This window comes from Manis javanica, chromosome 3, assembly GCF_040802235.1.
Source record: "Manis javanica isolate MJ-LG chromosome 3, MJ_LKY, whole genome shotgun sequence".
Lineage (NCBI taxonomy): Eukaryota > Metazoa > Chordata > Mammalia > Pholidota > Manidae > Manis > Manis javanica.
This window is the reverse complement of record NC_133158.1, coordinates 29,713,216-29,726,299: the sequence shown is the minus strand read 5'-3', so window position 1 is coordinate 29,726,299 and position 13,084 is coordinate 29,713,216. Positions and strand designations below refer to the sequence as shown.

The 13,084-nt window shown below is 37.3% G+C and overlaps 1 protein-coding gene across 2 annotated transcripts in view; it reads left to right on the top strand.

The window, feature by feature from the left end:
* The window catches only part of RAD18 (RAD18 E3 ubiquitin protein ligase), a 156,367-nt gene that overhangs the window by 47,829 nt on the left and 95,454 nt on the right, over nucleotides 1-13,084 (top strand). The gene's annotated exons all lie outside the window — the stretch shown is intronic.

Here is a 13,084-nt window from a genome sequence, read left to right as displayed (position 1 = left end):
TGTTTTCTCATCTGAACATAAGGATTGTAACAATACCTACTATTCTGAGATGAATAAATGGTAAAATGAAAGTAAAGTGCCTAGCACAGGACTTCAGCCAGTAGTTAGCATTCAATAAGTGTTACCATTATGATTATTATATATAAATATATATCCTTGATCATTATTGTTTTATAAAAATGTTAGTATTATATACGCACTTTTTAACAGTTTGTCTTGTTTATTTAACCATATACATATTTGTAATTTTTTCAATCATGTGCATATCTAGAATTGCCTAATTAAAACATTAACATACAATATGCTACCTTTTGGTGAATTATCACAAAGGGAAAATGCGTTTGTAACCACTGCTCAGATCCTGACCGTCATTCCAAAAGCCCTTGCCCTTCCCACTCCCACACTGCCACCTTCACTCTCACAGGTGGCCACCAGCCTGTTTTCTTAACATATACTCATTTTGCCCATTTTTGCCTCTATTATCGTTGTATAAATGAATAATAAGTAGCTTATGTGTTCTTTTGAGTCTGGCTTCATTTGTGCAATGTTCTATTAGTAAGCTTCACCCATGTTTTTGTATAGAATTGCAATTTTTTTTCATTGTTATTGCTATAGAGTATTACATTGTATAAATTTATTATCACTATTTATTCAGTGATTAATGGCATTTGGGTTTTTCTACTCTTTATCTCTTAAGAATAATGCTGCTATGAATAATCTTTGGCATATCTCTCAGTACACATAGGCACACATTTTTTGGATATATATACGTAGAAGTGAAATTGTTACATTGTTATATTTTTGCAGATGTTCATCTTTAATGGGTAGTGTAAAAAACTCAGTGCCAGTGTGCACTCAGCAGGAGGGTATGAGAGTTCTAGTTTTCCCACATTTGTAACAACATCAGTATTGTCAGTTTTCTATTTTGGGCATTCTAGTGGGTTCATGGTAGGATCTCATTATGGTTTTAATTGCATTTCCCTAATGATTTATGCTGTTCAGCACATTTTTATATTCTTATTGGCAACTGGATATCCTCTTTAGTGAATACCCATTTGAGTCATATGCCCAGTTTTTCTGTGAATCTGTTTTTCTCAGTTCTGGGAGCATGTAAAATACTCTGGATACAAATCTTGCTGGATATATTTGATCTTCTCTTTCATTTCATCTTTTCACCCTCTTAGTGGCTTCATTTGAGAAGTAGAAGTTCTTAATTTTAATATCCAATCCATTGCATTTTTCCTTTAGTTAGTGCTTTTTATGTCCTTGCTTATTACCACAAGAGCATGATGATCTTCTCTTTTTTTCTTGTAAAAGATTTATTGTTTTATTTTTACATTTCGACCTACCACTTACCTGGAATCGATGTTAGCATATGTTATGAGGTGGGAGTTGAGATTCTTTGTTTTTGCCTACTGATAGCCAATCGATGCAGCTTCATTTATTGAAAAACCATCCTTTCCCCTGACTGATTTGTCAGTATATCTTGACTGAGAATCAGCTAACTGTATGTATGGGTTTGGATATTGTTTTGTTCCATTGGATTACTTATTTATCATTGTGCCAGTAGCTCCTTGTCTTATTTACTTCATAAGAAATTTGTAGTAGATTTTGCTGTCTGGTATTCTAGTTCCCGCAGCCTTATTGTTTATCGAGATTCCCTCAGTTTTCCTAGGACCTTTGCATTTCCATATAAATTGTAGAATAAGCTAGTGAATTCCATCAAGAACAAAAACTGCTTGGTCTTTAATTGGGATTATGTTGAATATATATATATCATTTTGAGGAAAGTTGGTGTCTTTGGGTTTTCCAATCCATGAATTTGGTTTATCCCTTCAGTTGTTTTTAATTTCTGTCAGTAGTATTTTATAGTTTTCAGCATGAAGATCTCTTTTAAAGACTTGTGGATAGATATTTGATGTTTTTGCTGCAATTTTAAATAGTGTCTTATTTTAAAATGGCAATTTTTGTTTATTTGTTGCTGGCATACAAAAATACAACTGATTTTTATGTATTGTTCTTGTTTCCAGCAACTTGTTATATTTACTTTTTGTGTGTACACTTTTACATTAAAGTGTAATTATGTAATTCATCCTTTTAAAGTGTACTTTTAGATGAGTTTTGACAAGTGTATATGTAGTCATTTAGCCATCATTTCAGTAAAAATATAGTCCCACTTGTTCATTTTTCCTTTTGTTTCCCTTGCCCAGGGAGATATGTTCATGAAGAACTCGCTCATGTTTATGTCCAAGAGATTTTTGCCTATGTTTTTTTGTAAGAGTTTCATGGTTTCATGACTTAACATTCAGGTCTTTGATCCATTTTGAATTTACTTTTGTGTATGGGGTTTAGACAGTGATCCAGTTTCATTCTCTTACATGTAGCTGTCCAGTTTTGCCAGCACCATCTGTTGAAGAGACTGTCATTTCCCCATTGTATGTCCATGGCTCCTTTATCATATATTAATTGACCATGTATGTTTGGGTTAATGTCTGGAGTCTCTATTCTGTTCCACTGGTCTGTGGCTCTCTTCTTGGGCCAGTACCAAACTGTCTTGATTACTGTGGCTTTGTAGTAGAGCTTGAAGTTGGGGAGTGAGATCCCCCCAACTTTATTCTTCCTTTCTCAGGATTGCTTTGGGTATTCGGGGTCTTTGGTGTTTCCATATGAATTTTTGAACTATTTGTTCTAGTTCGTTGAAGAATGTTGTTGGTAATTTGATAGGGATTGCATCGAATCTGTATATTGCTTTGGGCAGGATGGCCATTTTGATGATATTAATTCTTCCTAGCCAAGAGCATGGGATGAGTTTTGATTTGTTAGTGTCCTCTTTAATTTCTCTTAACAGTGTCTTATAGTTTTCAGGGTATAGGTCTTTCACTTCCTTGGTAAGGTTTGTTCCTAAGTATTTTATTCTTTTTGATGCTATTGTGAATGGAATTGTCTTCCTGATTTCTCTTTCTATTAGTTTATTGTTAGTGTATAGGAAAGCCACAGATTTCTGTGTGTTAATTTTGTATCCTGCAGCTTTGCTGAATTCCAGTATTAGCTCTAGTAGTTTCGGAGTGGAGTCTTTAGGGTTTTTTATGTACAATATCATGTCATCTGCAAATAGCGACAGTTTGACTTCTTTACCAATCTGGATTCCTTGTATTTCTTTGTTTTGTCTAATTGCCGTGGCTAGGACCTCCAGTACTATGTTGAATAATAGTGGGGAGTGTGGGCATCCCTGTCTTGTTCCCTATCTCAGAGGAAAATCATTCAGCTTTTCACTGTTCAGTATGATGTTGGCTGTGGGTTTATCATATATGGCCTTTATTATGTTGAGGTACCTGCCCTCTATACCCATTTTGTTGAGAGTTTTTTATTTTATTTTATTTATTTTTTTATTTTGATATCATTAATCTACAATTACATGAAGGACATTATGTTTACTAGGCTCCCTCCTTCCCCAAGCCCCCCCCCCCACATCCCTGTTCACAGTCACTGTCCATCAACATAGTAAGATGCTGTAAAATCACCATTTGTCACCAAGTTCACAGTCACTGTCCTTCAACATAGTAAGATGCTGTAAAATCACTACTTGTCTTCTCTGTGTTGCACAGCCCTCCCCGTGCTCCCCCAACACTATACATGCTAAATGTAATGCCCCCTTTCTTTTCTTCCCACCCTTATCCCTCCCTTCCCACCCATCCTCCCCAGTTCCTTTCCCTTTGGTAACTATTAGTCCATTCTTGAGTTCTTTGCTTCTGCTGCTATTTTGTTCCTTCAGTTTTCTTTTGTTCTTATACTCCACAGATGAGTGAAATCATTTGGTACTTGTCTTTCTCCGCCTGGCTTATTTCACTGAGCATAATACCCTCTAGCTCTATCCATGCTGTTGCGAATGGTAGGATTTGTTTTTTTCTTATGGCTGAGTAATATTCCATTGTGTATATGTACCACATCTTCTTTATCCATTCATCTACTGATGGACATTTAGGTTGCTTCCATATCTTGGCTATTGTAAATAGTGCAGCGATAAACATAGGGGTGCATCTGTCTTTTTCAAACTGGAGTGCTGCATTCTTAGGGTAAATTCCTAGAAGTGGAATTCCTGGGTCAAATGGTATTTCTATTTTAAGCATTTTGAGGAACCTCCATGCTGCTTTCCACAATGGTTGAACTAATTTACATTCCCACCAGCAGTGTAAGAGGGTTCCCCTTTCTCCACAACCTCGCCAACATTTGTTGTTGTTTGTCTTTTGGATGGTAGCCATCCTTACTGGTGTGAGATGATATCTCATTGTGGTTTTAATTTGCATTTCTCTGATGACAAGTGATGTGGAGCATCTTTTCATGTGTCTGTTGGCCATCTGAATTTCTTCTTTAGAGAACTGTCTATTCAGCACCTCTGCCCATTTTTTAATTGGATTATTTGCTTTTTGTTTGTTGAGGTGTGTGAGCTCTTTATATATTTTGTATGTCAACCCTTTATCGGATCTGTCATTTTCAAGTATATTCTCCCATACTGCAGGATACCTTTTTGTTCTATTGATGGTGTCTTTTGCTGTACAGAAGCTTTTCAGCTTGATATAGTCCCATTTGTTCATTTTTGCATTTGTTTCCCTTGCCCGGGGAGATATGTTCAAGAAGAGATCACTCATGTTTATGTCTAAGAGATTTTTGCCTATGTTTTTTTCTAAGAGTTTTATGGTCTCATGATTTACATTCAAGTCTTTGATCCATTTAGAATTTACTTTTGTGTATGGGGTTAAACAGTGATCCAGTTTCGTTCTCTTACATGTAGCTGTCCAGTTTTGCCAGCACCATCTGTTGAAGAGATTGTCATTTCGCCATTGTATGTCCATGGCCCCTTTATCGAATATTAGTTGACTATATATGTTTGGGTTAATGTTTGGAGTCTCTATTCTGTTCCATTGGTCTGTGGCTCTGTTATTGGGCCAGTACCAAATTGTCTTGATTACTGTGGCTTTGTAGTAGAGCTTGAAGTTGGGGAGTGAGATCTCCCCCACTTTATTCTTCCTTCTCAGGATTGCTTTAGCTATTTGGGGTCTTTGGTGTTTCCATATGAATTTTTGAACTATTTGTTCCAGTTCATTGAAGAAAGCTGTTGGTAATTTGATAGGGATTGCATCGAATCTGTATATTGCTTTGGGCAGGATGGCCATTTTGACAATATTTCTTCCTAGCCAAGAGCATGAATATTTGACAATAATTCTTCCTAGCCAAGAGCATGGGATGAGTTTCCATTTGTTAGTGACCTCTTTAATTTCTGTTAAGAGTGTCTTATACTTTTCAGGGTATAGGTCTTTCACTTCCTTGGTTAGTTTTATTCCTAGGTATTTTATTCTTTTTGATGCTATTGTGAATGTAATTGTTTTCCTGATTTCTCTTTCTATTAGTTTATTGTTAGTGTATAGGAAATCCACAGATTTCTGTGTGTTAATTTTGTATCTTGCAGCTTTGCTGAATTCCAATATTAGCTCTAGTAGTTTCGGAGTGGAGTCTTTAGGGTTTTTTATGTACAATATCATGTCATAGGCAAATAGTGACAATTTAACTTCTTCTTTACCAATCTAGATTCCTTCTATTTCTTTGTTGTTTCTAATTGCTGTGGCTAGGACCTCCAGTACTATGTTGAATAACAGTGGGGAGAGTGGGCATCCCTGTCTTGTTCCCAATCTCAGAGGAAAAGCATTTAGCTTTTCACTGTTCAGTATGATGTTGGCTGTGGGTTTATCATATATGGCCTTTATTATGTTGAGGTACCTGCCCTCTGTACCCATTTTGTTGAGAGTTTTTATCATGAATGGATGTTGAATTTTATCGAATGCTTTTTCAGCATCTGTGGAGATGATCATGTGGTTTTTGTCTTTCTTTTTGTTGATGTGGTGGATGATGTTGATGGATTTTCGAATGTTGTACCATCCTTGCATCCCTGGGATGAATCCCACTTGGTTATGGTGTACGATCCTTTTGATGTCTTTTTGAATTTGGTTTGCTAATATTTTGTTGAGTATTTTTGCACCTACGTTCATCAGGGATATTGGTCTGTAGTTTTCTTTTTTGGTGGGGTCTTAGCCTGATTTTGGTATTAAGGTGATGTTGGCTTCATAGAATGAGTTTGGGAATATTCCCTCCTCTTCTATTTTTTGGAAAACTTTAAGGAGAATGGGTATTATGTCTTCTCTGTATGTCTAATAAAATTCCAAGGTAAATACATCTGGCCCGGGGGTATTGTTCTTTGGTAGTGTTTTGATTACCGCTTCAATTTCATTGCTGGTAATTGGTCTGTTTAGATTTTCTGTTTCTTTCTGGGTCAGTCTTGGAAGGTTGTATTTTTCTAGGCAGTTGTCCATTTCTTCTAGGTTTTCCAACTTCTTAGCATATAGGTTTTCGTAGTAGTCTCTAATAATTCTTTGTACTTTTGTTGGGTCTGTCATGATGTTTCCTTTCTTGTTTCCAATTTTGTTCATGTGTGTTGATTCTCTTTTTCTCTTAATAAGTCTGGCTAGAGGCTTATCTATTTTGTTTATTTTCTCAACCAGCTCTTGGTTTCAGTGATTTTTTCTATTGTTATATTCTTCCCAATTTTGTTTATTTCTTCTCTGATCTTTATTATGTCCCTCCTTCTGCTGACTTTAGGCCTCATTTGTTCTTCTTTTTCCAATTTTGATAATTGTGACATTAAACTATTCATTTGGGTTTGTTCTTCCTTCTTTAAATATGCCTGGATTGCTATATACTTTCCTCTTAAGACTGCTTTTGCTGCATCCCACAGAAGTTGGGGCTTTGTGTTGTTGTTGCCATTTAGTTCCATATATTGCTGGATCTCCATTTTAATTTGGTTGTTAATCCATTGACTATTTAGAAGCGTGTTGTTAAGCCTCCATGTGTTTGTGAGCCTTTTTGCTTTCTTTGTACAATTTATTTCTAGTTTTATACCTTTGTGGTCTGAAAAGTTGGTTGGTAGAATTTCAGTCTTTTGGAATTTACTGAGGCTCTTTTTGTGGCCTAGTATGTGGTCTATTCTGGAGAATGTTCCATGTGCACTTGAGAAGAATGTGTATCCTGTTGCTTTTGGATGTAGAGTTCTATAGATGTCTATTAGGTCCATCTGTTCTAGTGTGTTGTTCAGTGCCTCTGTGTCCTTACTTATTTTCTGTCTGGTGGATCTGTCCTTTGGAGTGAGTGGTGTGTTGAAATCTCCTAGAATGAATGCATTGCATTCTATTTCCGCCTTTAGTTCTATTATTAGTATTTGTTTCACATATGCTGGTGCTCCTGAGTTAGGTGCATATATATTTATAATGGTTATATCCTCTTGATGGACTGAGCCCTTTATCATAATGTAATGTCCTTCTTTATCTCCTGTTTCTTTCTTTGTTTTGAAGTCTATTTTGTCTGATACTAGTACTGCAACAGCTGCTTTTTTCTCCCTATTGTTTGCATGAAATATCTTTTTCCATCCCTTGGCTTTTAATCTGTGCATGTCTTTGGGTTTGAGGTGAGTCTCTTATAAGCAGCATATAGATGGGTCTTGTTTTTTTATCCACTCAGTAACTCTATGTTTTTTGATTGGTGTACTCAGTCCATTTACATTTAGGGTGATTATTGATAGGTGTGTACTTATTGCCATTTCAAGCTTTAGATTCGTGCTTACCAAAGGTTCCAGGTTACTTTCCTTACTATCTAAGAGTCTGACTTAACTCACTTAGTATGCTGTTACAAACACAATCTAAAGGTTCTTATCTATTTCTCCTCCTTTTTTCCCTCCTTCATTCTTTATGTATTAGGTATCAAATTCTGTACTTTTTGTCTAACCTTTGATTGACTTTGGGAATAGTTAATCTAATTTTGCGTTTGCTTAGTAATTAGCTGTTCTACTTTCTTCACTGTGGTTTTATTACCTCTGAGGACAGCTGTTCAACCTTAGAACACTTCCAGCTATAGCAGTCCCTCCAAAATAGACTGTAGAGATGGCTTGTGGAAGGTAAACTCTCCCAGCTTTTGCTTATCTGGAAATTGTTTCATTCCCTACTTCAAATTTAAATGATAATCTTGCCAGATAAAGTAATCTTGGTTCCAAGACCTTCTGCTTCATGGCATTAAATACATCATGTCACTCCCTTCTGGCCTTTAAGGTTTCTACTGAGAAGTCTGATGTTAGCCTGATGGGTTTTCCTTTGTATGTGGTCTTATTTCTGTCTCTGGCTGCTTTTAATAGTCTGTCCTTATCTTTGATCTTTCCCATTTTAATTACTATGTGTCTTGGTGTTGTCTTCCTTGGGTCCCTTGTGTTGGGAGATCTGTGGTTCTTCATGGCCTGAGAGACTATCTCCTTCCCCAGATTGGGCAAGTTTTCAGCAACTTCCTCCTCAAAGACACTTTCTATCCCTTTCTCTCTTCTTCTTCTGGTATCCCTATAATGCAAATATTGTTCCGCTTGGATTGGTCACACAGTTCTCTCAATATTCTTTCATTCTTAGAGATCCTTTTTTCTCTCTGTGCCTCGGCTTCTTTATATTCCTCTTCTCTAGTTTCTATTTCATTTATCGTCTCCTCCACCGTATCCAACCTGCTTCTAATACCCTCCATCGTGCTCTTCAATGGTTGGATCTCTGACTGGAATTCATTCCTGAGTTCTTGTATGTCTTTCCGTACCTCCATTAGAATGTTGATGATTTTTATTTTGAACTCCCTTTCAGAAAGAGTCACGAAGTCCATATCATTTAAATTTTTCTCAGGAGTTGTATTAATAATTTTACTCTGGACCAGGTTCCTTTGGCATTTCATGTTTGTATATGGCGCCCTCTAGTGTCCAGAAGCTCTATTCTGGAGCTGCTGAGCCCCTGAAGCAATGTCGGGGGTCACAGGGGAGCGGTACTGGTGCCTGGGGGGAGGAAATAGCTGTTCCTCACCTCCCGGCTGCTGTGCCTGTCTCCACTGCCTGAGCCAGTGGGCCAGTCACACAGGTATAAGTTTTTGTCCCAGATCAGCTGGATATGGATCCCTGCTTTCCACAAGCGGCCGGAATCCCAGACTCCCCAGGAACTCTGCCTGTATTAACTTTCCAACCCGGTAGTCATGCGAGTCTCATGAAAGCACCATGAAATGTAGGGTTGTGCTCCCAGAGCAGATCTCCAGAGCTAGGTATACAGCAGTCCCAAGCCTTCCACTCCCTCCCGACCCCGTTTCTCTTCCTCCCGCCAGTGAGCTGGGGTAGGGGAACGGCTCGGTTCCCGCAGAGCCACAGCTCTGGTACGTTACCCCGTTCGCTGAGGTCTGCTCTTTTCTCCAGGTGTGTGCAGTCTGACACCATCCTCTTTCCTGTTGCCCTCTCAGGATTAGTTGCGCCAACTATATTTTCTAATTGTATCCAGTTTTAGGAGCAAGCCTCTGTCTCTCCTCTCATGTCGTCATTTTTAATCTCTCTCTCAGTAAAAATATAGAATATTTCCTTCACCCCCAAAAGTTCCTCTCTTCTTTGCAGTAAATTCCCTCTGCTCTTACTCTAAAGCCCTATGAAATACTGATCTCTTTTATGTTCCTAGAGTTTTGCCTTTCCTAAAATGGCAGATAGTCACACAAATTCTGCAGTGTATAGCCTTTTGTATCTGGCTTCTTTGACCTAGCACAGTGCTTTTGAGGTTTATCCATATTGTTACATTAATCAGTAGTTCATTCACTTTTATTGCTAAGCAGTGTTCCACTGTATGGCTGTACCACAATATGTGTATCCTTTCAGCCATTAATGGAAAACTGGACTGTCTCCAGTTTTTAGCTATTATGGATAAAGCTGCTATGAACATTGGCTTATCCATCTTTCTATAGCTATACATTTTCATTTCTCTTGGATAAATACCCAGGAGTAGAATTGCTGGGTCATATGGTAAGTGTACACTTGAAAATATAGAACACTGCCAAACTGTTTTCCAATGGCCATGCCACTTTGTATTGTATGAGAGATCCACTTGCTCCACATTCTTGCTAGCACAGTATTTTCACTTCTTAATTTTAGCCATTCTGATGGGTGTGTAGTGGTTTCTCATTATGATTTTAATTTGTGTTTTCCTTACACTGATGATGTTGAACATCTTTTCATATGCTTATTTGCTATTTATATAATTTCTTTGATAAAGGGTCTGTTGCATATTTTGTTCATGAACACTTTTTTATTGATTTTAAGAGTTACTTAGAAGTTCAGATGGCCAACAGACACATGAAAAGATGCTTCACATCGCTAATCATCAGAGAAATGCAAAATAAAACCACAGTGATTAAGGATCGCCACCATCAAAAAGACAAACAACAACAAGTGTTGGCGAGGTTGTGGAGAAAGGGGAACCCTCCTACACTGCTGGTGGGAATGTAAATTAGTTCAACCATTGTGGAAAGCAGTATGGAGGTTTCTCAAAAAACTAAAAATAGAAATACCATTTGACCCAGGAATTCCACTCCTAGGAATTTACCCTAAGAATGCAGCAGCCCAGTTTGAAAAAGACATATGCACCCCTATGTTTATTGCAGCACTGTTTACAATAACCAAGAAATGGAAGCAACCTAAGTGTCCATCAATAGATAAATGGATAAAGAAGATGGGGTACATATACACAATGGAATATTATTCATCCATAAGAAGAAAACAAATCCTACCATTTGCAGCAATATGGATGGAGCTAGAGGGTATTATGCTCAGTGAAATAAATCAGGTGGAAAAAGACCAGTATCAAATGATTTCACTCATCTATGGAGTATAAGAACAAAGAGAAAAACTGAAGGAACAAAACAGCAGCAGACTCACAGAACCCAAGAATGAACTAACAGTTACCAAAGGGAAAGGGACTGGGGAGGATGGGTGGGAGGGGAGGGATAAGGGGGAAAAAGGGGCATCATGATTAACAGACACAGTGTGGTGGGGGGACACGTGGAGTGTTGTACAACACAGAGAAGACAAGTAGTGATTCTGTAGCGTCTTACTGCACTGATGGACAGTGACTGTAATGGAGTTTGTGGGGGGGTACTTGGTGATGGGGGGAGTCTAGTAAGCAAAATGTTCCTCATGTAATTGTACATTAATGATACAAAAAAAAAGGAGTTACTTATATATTCTGGATACCAGTTATTTTTCAAATATGTTTTGTGAATATTTTCTCCTAGGCTGTGGCTTGCCTTGTCATTTTCTTAACAGTGTCTTTTGAAGAGCCCCAATTTTTCAATTTGATGAAGTTCAGTTTATCACTTTTTTCTTTATGGCTCATGCTTTCTGTTTTACACCAATTCTGTCTGAAGACCACAGAGATTTTCTCCTATGTTTTCTTCTAGAAGTTTTGTAATTTTAGTTTTCCCATTTACGTCTATAATCTATTTCCAGTTATTTTTTTTCTATGTAGTGTGAGGTGAAGGGTAAGGCTCATTTAAAAAAAAATGTGAGTATCCACTTTTTTCCAGTTCCATTTAAAAAAAAAGACTATCCTTTTTACATTCATTTACACTGCCTCCTTTGTCAAAAATCCCCTGACCATATAATTATGTGAATATACCTTGAATCTATTCTGTTCCATTGCTGTATATGTCTGTTCTTTTGATTACTATAACTTTATATTAAGTCTTGAAGTCAAGTAGCATATGTTATCCCCCAAATGTTAAGTCCTTTAACTCTGTGCTTTTTTGAAGTTGTTTTGACTAGTCTAGATCCCTTGCATTTTCGTATAAATGTTAGAATGAGTTTTTTAATGTCTACAAAAAAGCCATCTGGGATTTTGAGTGGGATTATGCTGAATTCATAGATCACATTAAAGAAAGTTGATATCTTGATAATTTGAATTCTTTTAATACAAATTATGTTATGTCTCCATTTATTTAGGTCTCCATTTCTTCAGCAGTGCTTTTTACTTTTCTATGTACATGTCTTCTGCATAGTTTGTTAAATGTATCTCTAAGTATTTCATGTTTTTTGGTGCTATTGCAAATAGTGTTTTTATTTTAGTTTCTCATTGTTCATTACTATAAAAGAATCATTTTGATATATTGATTTTTGTGCATTTACTTTTGAAACTTACATTTCTAGTTGCTTCTTACAGATTCTGTAGGATTTTTTAACATACATAGTCATGTCAATAAAAGCTGTTGCGTTTCTCCTTTTTTCTAGGCTACCACCAATCTACTTTATTTAGATATCTACTTTCTCTCTAGTATTGTCTATTCTGGACATTTCATATAGCTGTATCACAGTTTTTGGAATTCCGTCTTTTTCAGTCTTTTGTATGTTTTGCCTTTTGGTATGCCTTACAATTTTTTTATTGTAGTTGGACATGTACCAGGTAAAACTTGTAAATAGGCCTTCAGTAATGTGGAGGGGAGGGGAAGGTTTCTGTAATCCTGTGATTAGACCTCACTCCGTTAGTGAGGCTAAATCTCTGGACTGTGAAGTGCACAAGTGTTTCTCAGGTTTTGCCAGCCCCGCCCTTAGGTGGGACAGGGCGGCTCGAGTGGGCTGGAGTTGGGTACAGTAGTGCTCCTGATCTGTGGAGGACCAAGATTCCCAGTGGACGCCTGAAACTGTTGATAGTACTGAACCCTAAATATACTACATTTTTTCCTATATAAACATACTTATGATGAAGTTTAATTTATAAATTAAGCATAGTGAGAGATTAACAATGACTAAGAATAAAATAGAACAGTTACAACAATACTGTAATAAAAGTTATGTGAATTTGGTCTGTCTCAAAATATCTTACTGCACTGTACTCACCCTTCTTGAGATGATGTGAGATGATAAAATGTCTACATGATGAGATGGAGTGAGGTGAAGTACATAGGCACTGCGATGGAGTGTTAGGCTGCTCCTGACCTTTTGATGATAGAAAGAGGGTCCTCTGCTTCCTGACTGCAGTTGAGACAGCGGAGCATGGGTAAGTGAGACAGGGGAAATCTGTGCATAACGTGACTACTGGGTTTCCCTTCCCCGGGTCAGTTAGGCTCTGGTTATACCTTGCTGATGAGGCTCTGGTTAGCTAGTTTTCCCCTGGGCGAAGTCTGTTTAAATAGAGAGTTCTTCAGTGTATTTCAAAATGGT